Below are 14,513 nucleotides of genomic sequence, written 5' to 3' on the forward strand. Positions count from 1 at the left end.
GTGTGAAATGCTTTATAGTAAGTCGATAGTGGCCATGATTTTTTAAACTTGAAACCCATTCAATCTGGAAGCGTTTAAATTTTAACTTTTGGATAAACTTGAGGAATTTGATTTCTCTACCTACTTTTTGAGCCAGTTTTGTCAAACTTCTGGAGCACAATGTGATGAGTGAGAGCAACAGTCTTGGTCTGATCAAGAAAAAAACATTTAAAAAATAATTATGTGAACTGTCCATTTAGAATTCCGATCTCGGGGCCTGTGTGGCTTAACAAAATATATCATATAAAACCCAAATACAACAACTCTCATTCCATTCTGACTATTTGGATTCTGGGTCGGAATCTACCTGTTGACAACATGTCGGTGCCCTAATCCCCTCCTAGATATTCGCACCTCGCACTTCTAAGTCTGGACTGACCACCGGTTATGCCATAACTGGTCTCTTTCCAGTTAACTTTTAGTACTTTCTATTCTCATTTGTTTCCCCTTAAAATCCTATTTATTTACCTAAAACAGCGATAATGGATACAGGTATGGTAAATATAAACCAGTTGCCGCTTGGTTTGAACCGAGCGCTTAATTCGTTCCAAACAAAGTCCACCTTTACTCTGAGCGAAGCCGACTGAAAACAAAAACAAGCTTCCTTGGTTAAATTTTGAAAACCTTTAGCGCAACCTAATTATGCGCAGAATTGGATTGTATCTAATTATTCAAATTGCATTATCTCATGTAAAATTATAGCCTATATTTCCCCATATTTATAGGTCTTTTTATCGTGTTTCAATGAAATTTTTTGTTCAGGTATCGTCTCCTGAAGCTGTAGCTGAAAAGTTCCACTAATATCGCAACCGAAGCTGCCAAAAGAAGTCCGTTTACAGGTTGGCGTAAAAAAATTTCCAAGGGGCAGGTTTCCAAAAATTGTTGGATGTTTTTGACTATCTGTTTGAGGCCAACCATAATAATTTTTCGAGCTACAAATAGCCTGTTTAAAAAAAAATTTTAGTTCCTTTTCAGGCCACAGCGATCTTTTCAGTTATTTTTCGGACAATTTTGATCAAAAATTGCATTTATTATGATCAAAATTAGTAGATATTGGCGCCAAAGACATTTTTAGAAAACTTTTAGTGCCCGTTGTTTAAAAATGAGTGTCTTAAAGTAAAACCAAAAGGGGCCCTTTGGGTGATGAGGAGTCAAATTCCTGAGGTTTAACACATTTGACCTTGTTTGACCCATGTCGCGTCTTAAGTTCGATCCGGAACCTTGTTGGATTCTCTGATTCTCTTTTAATCTATCCGTCTGATAGCAACAAACTGCAAAACACCGTTAACGTCACTGACTCCTCTTTTGTCCCTTTTTATTTTTAAACTTTTCTCTAAGTATTTTAGTGGCGAAATTTTGTAGTTTGATTTTAGTTATTGCTTTCAAACGAATGAAAATTGTTTTTGTACAAAAACTCAGTCTTTTTGGTTTAAATGTGAACCAGATTCTCACTCAGTTCAGAGAGTTAGTATTCTTTTCTATCATCGTTTCAGTATCATTGCTCTTTAAATATTTAAAAAGCCATTATGAACAACTAATATTGATTATGGCCCCCTTCCCTTTTGACAAAAAAACATGAAACCTTGATTGACTATCATTATCAATTTGTTCTGTTATTTAAACAACTTTTCAACGTATGATTCAGTTTGCTAAATGGTGAGCCAGCTTAACATTATTTTTTACCGAGATACAGTTGTGTAACGACAGCTTTGAAGCTGGTCAAAAATTTTCCACTTTATGACTTCAAGAAAAGTTCTTTCTCATCATTTATTAATTTTTTCTAGTATATGTAATCTATCTAAATTGAAGTTTGCATTGTTCAAATTTTCGGAGAAGAAAAAAGAATGCTCACTTTGAGCTTTTTTTCAAATCTCGCAGTTGAAATAATTTTGTTTTCAGAGTATTTTTTCTACCATCTGAAAAAAATTGATGCTCTGAGCTCAGCTTTAATTTTTTGCTAGCAAATGGGGATTTGAAAAGCTGATTTGGCCAATTTGGGATAATTAAGACCCACGTTTTTATATCGAGTGGCTTACAATTTCTGGTCTTTTTTGAGGTAAACATCAAGATTTCAACAATTTTTACACAACAATGCCTGCTTTCAAACAAAAATATTTTGCCTCCAATCTTTTTTGTAAATTTCTGGTGGTCGAAAACTCCTAATTTTGCCATGCTCTGAATTAAATTATTCGTGCTGTGAAGACTCATCAAGATATAGCACATGACAAACTGTTGTAGGTTGATAAACTATTTTTAAAATCAAAATAAATTGGTTTCGAATGGTGCAAGGAAAGTTTTTCGCTGCTTGTTGACAGTTGTCATCCTGTATTTTCATCTTCAAACATCTCATATTCTTCGAAATATTATGCAAATGGTGTCGAAATTTTAATATCATAGGAGTCAGTTATGCGCGATGAAAGCCCCAGTTAACAGCGTGTGAATATTTAGAATGCCATTCCAATTGTGTAACCGTCCTCAACGCCGAGGGATCGCCATTTGGATCTTGTGCCTCTGATGCAAATGTTGGTTGCTCTTAGTATAGCGAATGAAATTCTACATCTCACCCAGCACATGACATGACTATATGGGCGGTCCCATTTTGATGCCAGGCCATCTGCTAGTCGTTTGAGGAAAAACGTGAACTCCGGTGCCAAAACACCATCTATTGAAGTGACAAGTTGAGTGCTTTTCTTCACAAGCTGGTCCATACTTATTTTTCTTCTCAATCTCTGCAGTTTTCAGTACATTCATGGGATTGCGGTTTTGGTAAGACGGAGCGTCAGTGTCTGTAACACGGATGTCGAACGACGCAGCCGACTGTCTATCCGAAACCCCACGATGTGAAAGATCTGCAATTAGTGCCGGGGTTCCATTTTCTACATCTGGTTCTTTTACGACAGGTTCTTTTTTCACATCCTTCCACAAAATTGAAGCAAGATCACCCACTGCGTCTCTTATTTCGTTGTGTCGTAGTGTTACCAGTCCGCCCTTCTTGCAAGAAAGTGCATGCTGTAAGTCAAAAGCTTGTTGAAATCCATCGCATCTCGAGAAAGAACGTACCTGACACATAGAGAGTCTCTGAACTCTGTGGCTGACAAATCAAAATTATCTTTCAACAAGGGCAGCGAAGTTAGCCACAAGGAACAGTTGTTGTCGATTGTTCTCCGGATCGCTCGCTTCTGATCTGCTGGTAAAACTGCAAGCAATTCATCGAGTTTATCTTTGTCCACAGCATTTTGTTTCTCCTCGTGGTTTTTTCTTGCTTCTCTCATCTTTGTTTTGTGTAGAGTTTGGTCGAAATCATCTTGGAGAAGGATCGAACTCACGAGACAGTCGGTTGCTTCACGTGAAGTGAAAATGCTAGTTCGGCACCTTCTATTGGATTTCGCACACCTAGTCTCCCTCTTTTGACAGGAAGTGAATACAAAACACGATCTGCGTGTGTGACACTAGAAGTTCCTAGAAAGCTTGGCAAAAAGTTTTCCTCCAACATCTTCTCGAGAGGAGCAAACAACTGCGACGTATCTTTGACTACTCTCTGGACAAAGTTCCATTCGCATTGCAGTGATCTTGTTAATCCAACTAAAGCGGCTTGAGGTTCTTTTTCTACCACTTTGGACAACTCGCCAAGACAATCCAACCATTCTTGGACCTTTTTTAAAGTGAAGAGAATTTTGCCTTCATCAGAGCCAATAAATCCGCCCAAATATCTTCTACATTCAACTATTCTGATGCCAAACCTGTCAAACAATTGATGAGCTTTTTCAACAAAGTTCAGGTGAACAACCAAATAACTTTTGCTTGGCTCGGGGTAATAGCCATACTTCGGGCCGTTTTCAGTCAAAGATGACAACCATTCAACCAGGTTTTCTAGTGCGCCGAGAGCTCCCGAATTATCTGCATACCATGTTTATAAATTCAAGTCTCGGTCTTTGAGTGATTCAATCAAGGGCATCAATGAAACACCATAGAATAACATCGCTAGTGGATCACCCTGTGTAGTGCCTTCACTACTGAAAAGAAGTTCTGTCGTTCCTGCAACAATTAGCGGCGCATACCCTCTATGAGTGTTGAAAAGAAATCGTGAGTACCTTGGCCAAAGTATTCTAGCATTCCATAGAGCCGTTTCCCTGTTCAATGCATTGAATGCATTTGAGGCATCCATCAGTAGAAGACCATGTCCGTCCTCTTTGGTGCTATTAAACAACTCCTCCACTGCGTGTACAGCTCCTTCTATTCCTGCTTTCACACCAGAAGCTAGTTGTTGAGATCCACAAGTTTGGTCGCTTCGGCCATACATTTACACATTATTCTTCGCAAACAATCAACTATGACAATGGGTCTAACTCCGGGGCACTTGTCCAAAGCGATCAGACGACCTGACATCAATGCTCGTATTTGGTTCCATGGAATAATTTCGTTAGCTATCTTTGTGATCAGCGCTGCCACTTCGTCTCTCAAAGCCGAACTGTGTCTTCCAAATCAAAGAAATGCGTCTTTCCAGTGTTCCGAAACTGTTCCTGAAGGTCCGGCTCCACCGTGCATTGACCTCGCAAATTTTTCTATATAAGAAGAAGCGATGGTTACTGTTTCTAACTCAGGTAAGCTCTCTACTTGTATTCTTGCTTCTTCTTTTGACTGTTTTGCTACGGGATGTTTTTCTTTCAGAATGTCAATGACTAATTTTCTTGTTTTTGTTGTGGAATCAATAACTTCGTCATTTGGATGGAGCAAACCTCCGCCAGATCAGCTTGTCAGCCAACGCATGGCAGACCGAACTTTCCCTTCCATCATCATTCGTGCAAAAACCACTGCGGTGTGCTCGTCTTAAGATATGTTTTTTTTTCATAGGTTTCCTCGGTAGTTTTTGTGAACATCGCTTGGCTTCTTGTAGTAGAATATTGAACTTACTTTTTTCCCAGTCTTCAAATCGTCTTTCTATCAACGCTCTCACATCACGTGTGGTTTTTATCATTGGTTCCCGCTGTAAATTTAATCGGCTGAATACAAGAAGTCGTTTTGAACATTCGTTTTGGTTCAATCGGCAGACTTCTTTCGTTAAAAGATCAACGTATTTACGGCCAATGCTTCCCCACGGGACTAATTATAGTTTGCCTTGGATGTTCACACTCACAGTCCATCTGTTCCCCAATTCAGTTTCTTGAACTTCCTTAGATATGTCGAGAGACCCTCCAAAGGCGTCAAACAAACAGTTTGTGACGTTTTCTGTAATGGGTACGACAGGATAATGGTCTTGCTGACTGAGGGTCATAACACGAAGCTGTTGAGTCGCCCCAGTATGTTGTTCTTCATTTTCTATTTTGTCTTCGGTTTCGTTGTATGAATCCTCTTGTTCATCGTCACTAACTCTCTGCGACGCAGAAACGGAGTCCTCAATTGGATTTTCTTCCGAGTGATCACGAAAACCAAAATAAGACGGCGGTCTTATCGCTCTTTCGCTTCTCCTCATTTCGTGTCGGGGTTGACAAACTCCTCAATAGTTGCAATAGTTGCAATAGTTGCGATAGTTGCTTTTGTTGCAATAGTTACAATAGTTGCAATAGTTGCAATAGTTGCAATAGTTGCAATTGTTACAATAGTTGCAATAGTCGCAATAGTTGCAATAGTTGTAATAGTTGCAATAGTTGCAATAGTTGCAATATTGTCAATGTTGATGTGGTTGTTATTGTTTTTTTTTGTATCTTTTTTCCTTTTCTTTTCTTGTTTAACAAGACACGTGCTGTGAAGACTTCATTTAAAAATCGGAAATCTAATGTGCATTTTTTTTGCGCGAAGAGTTATCCTCAACAAACCCGTTCCAAAAATATTTGAGGCAAGCTAATAGATTGCAATAATTAATTGCACTCTTGCTATTTTCCAAAAAATTTAGGGTGTAAAATTTGATTTTTACAAAGAGTTGTTTGATACCGATAAAGAGGTAGTCAGAAATTTCAGAATATACGAGCAGTCTTGTTTATACAGTCAATTTTGGGTTTTTTTTTAACTCAGTATTTTTACGGAATTTTTAACACCATCTGAAAGATTGTTTTCCTGAACTCAAATTGAAAACGGCATTTTACTTGTGATCATTTGAAAATGTGGGTGATTGAAAATTGCTCATTAGAGACGATTAACTAGCGATAAATTGCGTCTGTATAACACGCGTGAACGGCGGATTAAAGCGTTCCAAATTGAACTGAGGCAAGTCATTTGGTCACCAGTCATTTGGTCGTTAGCATACAAGACGCTAAACACTTCCCTTAGGTTACATTAACGTGTGGTGGGATGAACTTAAAGAAAATTGATATTTGAAATATTTTTTTCCCTACTAGACTATCAGTTTCTCAAGAATTAAACTTTGAAATTTGCAGTGAAGCTCATTGGAAACATTCTTGGGTTTGCCCTGATTCACGAGTAGTCTTGTTATATTATTGATGTTCAGAAAATTTTGCGATTATAATCATTTATATTCGATTATAATCCAATTTTATGTCGCAAAAATTATCGTCAATTTTCGTTTTTTAAAAACCCAAGTTGTCCTCACAAAAAACAATGCTTTTTTATACATTTTTATACAAAAAAATGCTTTTCATACAATTCCACACATGGAATCTCTGAAAAAAAAAGTTTATCGTACCAATGAATTGTGTATGATAGACCTTTTTTCATTTAACTACAACACAAAATCGAAAATTGAGGGAAATTTTTTTTATCCTTCATCACAAATTCATTACTAGACTTTTCCGAAAACATTTCCGAAAACAAATTTTGAGCAAACTTGCCTTTGAGGTTGTCTAGAGTCACTTTTTCACGAAAAATAACTACAAACTACAAGGACTGATTGCATGCCGTCACAATTCATGCAGTCACTATGCAGTCACAATTCAAAATTTTAATTTTTCCATGCGCAGAAATTTTAAACCTGTCAGAAAACACTTCGCGGTTTTCAGCCTCTACACTTTTTACTTGATGAGAAAAATTTGTCGTATTTTTTTCAACAAAAGACAAAACTCAGTTTCTTTTCTAATTATTTGGAAAAAAATTTGTCATATAGAGTTATATGTGAGAAAAGGCTTGCATTGATTGTTTTTATGGAATTTTTTGTATTTATGACCATGTGGGAAATTGTGGGATAAGATTTTTCCCTTAAAAAAACTGCATGAAAAGCAGTTTTGGTCAACGGGCAGTTTTATCAAAGGTTTCTCCTTTAAACAAACTGGAAGAAAGTTCAGTTGCAAGAAAATTCACGTACAGATTATAGTTTTTTTCCGATTTGTGAATTAAGACAAACCTCGTAAACTAATTTACATAAGCCCCGAACATGTTTTCTCATTAAAGACCTTCAAGCAGACTAAAATTATCAAGAGTAATCGTATCAGGGCGAAGCCCTGAATGTTCTGACTGCCTTTCAAGGTTTATGGAGCAGTAATAACATTTAAAAAATAAATGTAGAAAAAAATGAATTTTTTTTTCTAAAAGTTGAGATTTAATTAAAATCATCCCCACACGCCATATAAAGTACAAAAGGATAGATTTCGCTCCTTGTAACAAATCAATTATGGCAAATAAGCTTCTTTCAACAATTTTGGAACGATTTCTAGGACGGATTAACTCTCCGCTTATGCGTTAATAGATTGTTAAATGTCCCAAATTAGCAAAAATGGCTGTCTTTAAACCCTCATAACTTCACGAAAAACAATCACAGGTAAAATATCTTTTCAAATTTAAGCTCCGGACAACAATACCTTTCTAATGATATGAAAAAGTTCCGTTAAAAAGTCGAAAATTGTCTGAAGAAAAAAAAACCCATCCCGAGGACAAATATTCCGTTACTTTCGTATCGAAAGTCGGAACAACATGTCAGAACGCTAGCTCGATCAAAGCATTGACAAGTAGCGTTGACAGATTGGATTGCTTCACTCCACTCCTCAGTACTAGAAGAAAAAGGCGGTTCAACCAGTTGCATCTTTAGAAAATTAAGTTTAGTTGACAAACTCTTAGATAGCTGTCCTAATTCGGGAAGCTCTACCGCAGATTAAGCGTCTTTTTAAGAAGGTTTAACAAAAACGTGACAATTGTAATTCAGTCATCTGGTAAATTTTTTCCCTTCGTAGGCTGAAAATTTTGTCTATTAATTAGCAGTCCGCCCCGACGGTAGCGTGCCTGCAAGATAAATGTTGTTATCACGTTTATTTTGCAAATTTTCAAATTAAAAACACGCAAACCGAATGAGTCAATTCATTTTGTTCAAAATTAAGAAGAGAATAAAGTTGAACTGATGCAAGAATAAAATGTTTCCCTCCTAATTTTTGAAAAAATGAATTAAACCATTAGAATAATGTATTTTTGTTTTCAAATTTCGCAAAATGGGTTGCTGCATGAAAATGCTAGCATGATCCATTCCAAAGTGTTTTAGTCCTCATCTTTTTCTGTCCAAAGTTAACCGAACAGAAAAAACTCGTAATTATGTTTTGTTCGTTTTATCCGGTTTTTTCTACATCAGCACTGAAGAAGCTTATTCAGCACAAAATGCCGAAAAGTTCGAGAAACTTCAAAGACATGCGCGAACAAAAATAATACAACTTAATCATTTATATCCTAAGAATTCGGCAAAAACAATTTGCCTATTGCAAAAAGAATGGCTTCAATAACACAAATGTTTATAAAAATGAAAGAGAACTCATCAAAATCTTGCTTAGAAAGCACCACCTACTGTAGGTTTATTAGGTCAACTATCTCCTTTTGATTACTTCTTCAATCTTTTTTCGCTATATGAAATGATTATTTTTGAAAGAATGATTAATTCGATACAAGTCAATTGAATGAATTTTTGATTAGTAGAAGTATGTGCTCGTAAGAGGATTGCTGAAAGGTTAAAGAAAAACATCATGGTAGTCATAAACATTATTCGGTTGCTTTCCAAATTCAAATCGAGCTTCATCAAGTTGTTCTTTGGACTGACGAGATTACTAGCCTTTCAATGTCATAAAGACTCGACCAATTGACCCAAACTGACCATAAAAGCTTAAAGTGATCTGTGAGTTTAAGAACTGAACCATTGGAAGCCATAAATTTTATTTCATTTTCTACTTTGGAGAGCTTCTGACAGACATGTGTTGAAAAGCTATCAATCAATTTTATGTTCCCTTGCTCCGCATTCATACTTCAACTGTAGTTATTGAAACAGCGCTGCCACCAAAGAGCAATGATCAATCCCTTTTATTGCTACTGCACTTCTCAAAACTAAGTTGCAATTTGGCAAGAATCGAAGTCAAACAATTCGGAGAACCTCAAATAAATCCTCTTTTATAGGATCAAAATTTTGAATGATTCTTAGTGATCGCACTTGTTTTCACTGGCAGTTCTCGAAGTTTCCTCAGGAAAACTATTAAAAACTGTTAAAACCTCGTCAACCTTTTTCTTCCGTCAAATGGAGAAAAACACTGAATTAATGAAACAATCACAAAACAGAATATTTTTTATCTAGTGACCAGTTAAAAACAGAAAAAATAGGTCACAATCAAAACAACCAGCTCATAATTAAAATTGTTCCGACCAGGAAGTCACGGAAAATTTGCGCTGGGGGTGGTTTTTCTCCAAATTTTTCACTAGATTTTGAATTTTTAAATTGAGTTTTTGACAGATAATTTTTGTATCAGCCAAAAAGTATTGTTGGTGAGAGCTCAAACTACAAACGATATTTCACATGTAATCATTTTTTGTAAAGTTATGGTAGTTTTTAAATTGCCAATTTGGCCTATTTGGGGGTATTAACGCGTATAATATCTCGCGCTAATAACCCGTAAGCGGAGATTTATTGTCCCGAATTTCGAAGAACACGGAATATTTATGCTCTGTGTGGTTTTTTTATTCAGTCAATTTCATCGATCAAAATAACTATTTTCAATAATTTTTTGTACCTCATTGAAGATTCTTGAGCTCAAACGTAAAAAGATATTTCACCTCTGATTATTTTTTGTTAAGTTCTGGGGTTGAAAAGTTGCCAAACTTGCCATTTCCTGGACTAAATTATGCGCGCTTTGAAGAGTTTATTCACAATGCTGATAGCGTACTGCGAGTTATCTATGCGTGGTAAAATTGTTCCAAATTGAATTGAGGCTAGCTAATTGGTCGTAATAATTTCGTACGCATCAAAATATTACGCTTTGATATTGTCCAAAGTTTGCAGGTTTGCAATAATTTCTTTTCCCAAAAACTATTCGATATGAAGTAAGAGCCAGTCGGAACATTCAGGGTTTTGCTCTGATATACGAACAGTCTTGTTCCGTCTTAGAAATTGTTCCAAGTTGAATTGAAGCTGGCTATTTAGTCTAATTAAAACTTCCTTCGCTATATACAAACAAGACTGCTCGTATCAGGGCGAAGTCCTGAATGTTCTGACTGCTTTTTAAGGTCTATGAAGCAGTAATAACATGAAAAAATTTAACGTAATAAAACAAAATGAATCTTTTTTTTCTAAAATTTGAAATTTTTTATAAAAAACATCTTCCCAGACGCCATATAAAGTACAAAAGGATAGATTTTGCTCCTTTTTACAAATCAATTATGGCACATAAGCTCCTTTCAACCAATTTGGATCAATTTCTAAGACGGATTAAATCTCCGCTTACGCGTTAATAGCGCGAAATATATCGCTCGTTAAACTGACTGGAAGAAAGTTCAGTTGCAAGAAATTCACGTACAGATTATAGTTTTTTTTCCGATTTGTGAATTAAGACAAACCTCGTAAACTAATTTACATAAGCCCGGAACATGTTTTCTCATTAAAGACCTTCAAGCAGGCTAAAATTATCAAGACTAATCGTATCAGGGCAAAGCCCTGAATGTTCTGACTGCCTTTCAATGTTTATGGAGCAGTAATAACATTAGAAAAATAAATGTAGAAAAAAAATGAAGAAAATTTTTCTAAAAGTTGAGATTTAAAAAAAATCATCCCCCACACACAATATAAAGTACACAGTGATGGATTTTGCTCCTAGTAACAAATCAATTATGGCAAATAATCTTCCCTCAACCAATTTGGAACGTTTTTTTTTAACACGGATTAAATTTCTGCTTACGCGTTAATGGTGCGAAATATAATACGAGTTATTTGCCCCATATTAGCCAAAATGGTATGCTTTAAATCCGCATAAATTTACAAAAAAAAGACAATAAAAAATAATACATTTTGAATGATTTAAGAAAAACCGGCAAAATTGGCTGGTTAAAAGTCGAAATTTGCCTGAAAAAAAAAAATACCGCGAGCACAAATGTTCCAAATGTAATGGAATATTTGTGATCGGGGTGTTTTTTTTTGCTTCAGACAAAGTTTGACTTTTTAACTAAGAATTTTTGAAGGCATTTTTTTAAAAGCAGCCAAAAGTTATTGCAGTCATGGGCTCAAATTTGAAAAGATACTTTACCTGTGATCATTATACACATGGCCATTTTGGGAAAATTAACCCGCAATATATTTCGCATTTTAACGCTAAGCGGAGATTTAAGCCCTCAAAAAAATTGTTCCAAATTAGGTGAAATAGGCTGTTTGTCGTAAATTCTATGGTACTAGGAAACAAATCTATCTTATTGTACTTTATATGGAGTTTGGGGGGATGGTTTAGAAAAGCTCAAAATTTTTAATTTTTTTTTTCGAAAACTCATCACTTTCTTAAAGAAAATACTGCGTTATAGACCTAAAAAGACAGTCGGAACATTCAGGGCTTTGCCCTGATACGAGAAGTCTTGTATTACTTTATTTTCAGTCGTTTGAATTATCGTCCTTTGAAGACTCTATCGAGGCTGCTTGCATATCAAGAAAAAACCCTGAATAATCCGATTACCCATCAATTGGGCTCGAACAATTTTAAGCCAAAGAAAACGTTGGAAAACTGTATACATGGGACAAAATCGAATATCACGTATAAAAATATCAGTCCTTCCAAAATAGTGTGATCAACTAGCTAGCCTCAATTCAATTAAGAACGATTTTTTTTGAGCGGGATAAACTGCCTGGCGAAAATAATTTGCGTTGCGCTTCGACCATTATGAATAAAATCGTCAAAACAAGCATAAATTAGTCCAGGGCATACCAAAATTGGTAATTTTCTAACTCCCATTGCCTCAAAACCTGATACCACCAAGTTATCAAAACTTAAACTTAAAGCAAATTTGCTCAAATTAAAGGCGAAGCCCAGAAAAATTCCTACTGCCTTTTTGGCTCCATTTTGTTGTCCTAAGCTCCAAAACTATTGTTTTGTCCTAGGTTCCATAACTATTGTTGGTCTAAGCTCCAAAACTATTCTTGTCCTAAGCTTAATTTTTTTATTGAAATGTTTCCTCTGTAGTCTTTTTTCGTACAATTATGGTGTCTTAAGAATTGCCAAATCGAGAAATTTGGGAGAATAATAGGTCAATATTTTTTGCGCTAATTAAAAATGCGAAAGCGCCAGTATAATCCTAGTTAGAAAAAAAATTAAAATCGTTCCAACCTGAAATAAGGCATGCAATTTGGTCTATTTAGTACTTTGCTTCGTAAAAAAGACATCACTTTGTATTTTTATAGCGTGTGGGAGAAGATTATAAAAAAACTCATCATTTAAAAAAATTTAATCATTTTTTGAAATCTTCCTGGATTACTTCAAAAAAGAACATCACTCCATATACCTTATAAAGCGGACGGAATATAAAGGGTTTTTGCCTTTTTGGCCTGTTTTTTTTTCAAAATTTTGACCGCGGCGCAGAAATTTTGGCCAGAACAGGGTCTTTGTAGTGTTTTGGGAGAGCTCGGAAAATCATTTTGGTCGACCTAAAAAATGGTCAACAAAAAAATTTTTTTGAAAATCGGCCCCTCTCGAGAAAATCCTAGATCAGCCCCTGGTTAACTTTATTCTGGATTCGAGTTTTCAGCCGATCGGAAACGAGCTTTTTTCACGCAGCAACATATAGTTGGCGACCATTTTTTAGGTTGAGTAACTCGACTTACCAAGCTCTCTCAAAGCTTGAAAGAGACCCTGTTTTGGTCAAACTTTAACCCCCCCCCCACTTAAAATCCGCTACAGAATTTATCATTCTTACAGAGCCATTTATATCAACGCGAAACGTGAATATACACGTATAATAAATACATTTTTGAATAGAAAATGTTTCCTAAATAGGTCGACCACCGAACGCTCTTAGAACACTATAAAGAAGTCATTTTGATAAAAAAATTTCCGGCGCTGCAATCAAATGTTTGAAGAAACCAGTCAAAAATGCCAATGAAAAAACCGGCCAAAAATGGAAGGTGCCCTAAAAAATTTTAGGGTTCGTCAGCCAAAAACGGATATCGCAAAATAGTACAAAGGTAGACCCTTTGGGTTTGCAGTAGGTCGAGTCCCTGAGTCACTGGCGGCGAAGGGTAGGAATGCATGCGAAAAAGGGACCATAATTACTCCTATGCGTTCTGCTCTACCCATTACAATTTTCCTGATTGCTTGCCTCGATTGTTTCTCACCGAAGTATACGTGGACACGCCTTCTGAGTATTTCACCCACAGTCGAAAACAATTACTCTGAACACTCATCCTAATTCTTGTCCGCTCTTTTTTCTTATAATTTAAATCATTAAGCGCATGAATAGAAATTTAGGTGCATGAATAATGGTTAAAAATTAGAAGTTACTAGACATATTTAACTAGTTCCAGGGGCGCGCGCAGAAAATTTTCTAGGGGGAGGTTGTTTGGTTTTTTTATAGGTCGACCAATTTGATGTTTTCCGAGCTCTCCGAAATTACTATATGGACCCCCCTATTTTGTCTAAAATTTTCTGCGACAAAAAATTGAAAAAACCCTCAAACTTAGTTATATTGGCGCCAAAGGAGCCTAAAGAAATTTTTTCATGGTGGCCAGCCAAAAATGGATCTCGTAAAGTAATGCCAAAGGGAGGAACCTTTGGAAAAATTTGGCAACCAGAATTGAGAAGGGAAGCGGTCGCCCCGCCCCCGCCTTCCCCCCTCGGCACGCTACTAACTTCTTCGCTTGAATGAAATCAGTTTGAGTCCATTTTCTTTGCTGCTTCAGCGCATGCATGGAAAACAGGAAATGAAATTCTCAGCTACTAGCCTCATTTCGCAGTTCCTCAAAAAACAAAACTACAGACCAGTAAGATTCGACTAATCTTTCCTTTGTCAGCCCCGGCCCTATCCAATGCAGGGCTTTCCTGAAGGAGGGCGAGTGTCATCCGTTTTGCCGTAGTCGATCCCAGCTTGAGGAAGCGGATGCTATTGGATACATCCCACAATGCCCAAATTATGTTACGAGCAAACGACTATCGGGGCATAACAGGTTCCACATAAGCGGATAGAAAATAGCCGTCGTACTTTCATGTTAAAATTATATATTCTCCTTGAGTTGGAATTAGGTACTTTCGATCAATTAATTCAGGACTGTTAAGAAATGTCATATTCCTATAGATAACTGCAATGTACATTTGCTA

The 14,513-nt window shown here is 36.3% G+C and overlaps 1 protein-coding gene across 1 annotated transcript in view; it reads left to right on the plus strand.

Moving 5' to 3' along the window:
- Positions 1 to 419: 419 nt before the first annotated feature.
- The window catches only part of LOC134845473 (gamma-aminobutyric acid receptor subunit beta-4-like), a gene marked incomplete in the record, with an annotated part of 81,067 nt that continues 66,973 nt past the window's right edge, over positions 420 to 14,513 (plus strand). Inside the window, 2 exon segments of the mRNA XM_063862369.1 lie at positions 420 to 531; positions 802 to 878.

The sequence above is a fragment of the Symsagittifera roscoffensis genome, chromosome 1 (genome assembly GCF_963678635.1).
Source record: "Symsagittifera roscoffensis chromosome 1, txSymRosc1.1, whole genome shotgun sequence".
Taxonomy (NCBI): domain Eukaryota; kingdom Metazoa; phylum Xenacoelomorpha; order Acoela; family Convolutidae; genus Symsagittifera; species Symsagittifera roscoffensis.